This window comes from Eumetopias jubatus, unplaced genomic scaffold (genome assembly GCF_037043125.1).
Source record: "Eumetopias jubatus isolate StellerSeaLion01/CBP00866 unplaced genomic scaffold, mEumJub1_p1.0 scaffold_14, whole genome shotgun sequence".
Lineage (NCBI taxonomy): Eukaryota > Metazoa > Chordata > Mammalia > Carnivora > Otariidae > Eumetopias > Eumetopias jubatus.
In genome coordinates, this window is record NW_028274820.1 from 43,595,903 (window position 1) to 43,597,306 (window position 1,404).

Consider the following 1,404-nt stretch of genomic DNA (forward strand, 5'->3'; position numbering starts at 1 on the left):
AAAAAGATAAAGAAATAGGATAATCAAATACAACTTTAGCTTATGAACTCTGAATCATAGTTTAACAAAATAAACAATAGCTATAAGAGCCATTGGGGGGAATCAATGAGGCTATTGTTTTTCTTTATTTTTTTAAAAAGATTTTATTTATTTATTTATTTATTTAAAAGAGAGCGAGAGAGAGAAAGCCTGAGCAGGGGGAGGGACAGAGGGAAAGGGAGAGAGACAGTCTCAAGCAGACTGAAAGCGTGGAGCGCGTTGTGGGGCTTGATCTCACAACCCCCCGAGATCATGACCTGAGTCAAAATCAAGAGTCAGACGCTCCACCCACTGAGCCACTGAGTGAGGCTATTTGAATGTGGACTGAATTTTAGGTGATATTAGTGTATTATTGTTAATTTTTAGTTGTGACAATGATATTGTGGTACTACAAGAGAAATTTTTCATTCTTAAGAGATGTGCTGAGAAGTCACATTATCTCCTTTCGGATTGCTTGGCACGATATATGTCTGTGTGTGTGTGTGTGTGTGTGTGTGTGTGTGTGTGTGCATATATTCGTGTGTGTATATATGTATATCTGTATTTGTATCTGTGTCTACATCTTGTCTAAGTCTGTATTTATGTCTATATTTATACCTAAACCCATACCCACATTCGTCCCTATCTCTATCCCTATACCTACATCTAGATTCAGATATAGAAAAAGAAAATATGATAAAAATTATTAAATCTAGTTTGTGGGTACAGACTGTGTACCCACTGTGTTATTCTTTTAATTTTCTATATGGTGAAGACTTTTATAATAATAATTGAGCCAGAGGGAAGAGGGAGGAACAGGTCAGGCTTTGGAGCCTAGAGCAGAAGCAGTAGGAGTAGGAAAGAAGGAGCAGATGTGTGCGGATAATTGGTAACACCGGGTGATTTGTTTAACCCAGAGCATCAGAGGACTCTCTTAAGCATGAGTCTTGGCATTAAGGCCTTGCTGAAGGGATATCATCACATTTTGTACTGAGACAGGAAAGTTTTCAGAGGAAGTAGGTTGGGGTGAGAATACATATGCAGATTCAGAAGGGATTAGTTTCAAGTGGATCTGAGCTTTCCTGCTGAACACTTGCTGCAGGAGGAAGGTGGCCCACGTCCTGGCCCAGAGGAAATCTGGGCTAGAGATGCCGCTTCGCCATTCAGCCACAGAGGCTGATGGCTGAAGTTGTGGAATTGGATGAAAGTCTTGAATAAAGCAGGAAAACTGACAACAGCCTTGAGACATGCCCATGTTCAGGTGGTGGAAGGAAAAAGTGGCGCCCGGAAAGCAGACCGAGCAGGCCACGTCGGAAGGAAATCGCTTAGTGGCATGTGGAGAAATCAAGAAAGGACATGACAATCAAGGGAGGCCTTCCCTAAATC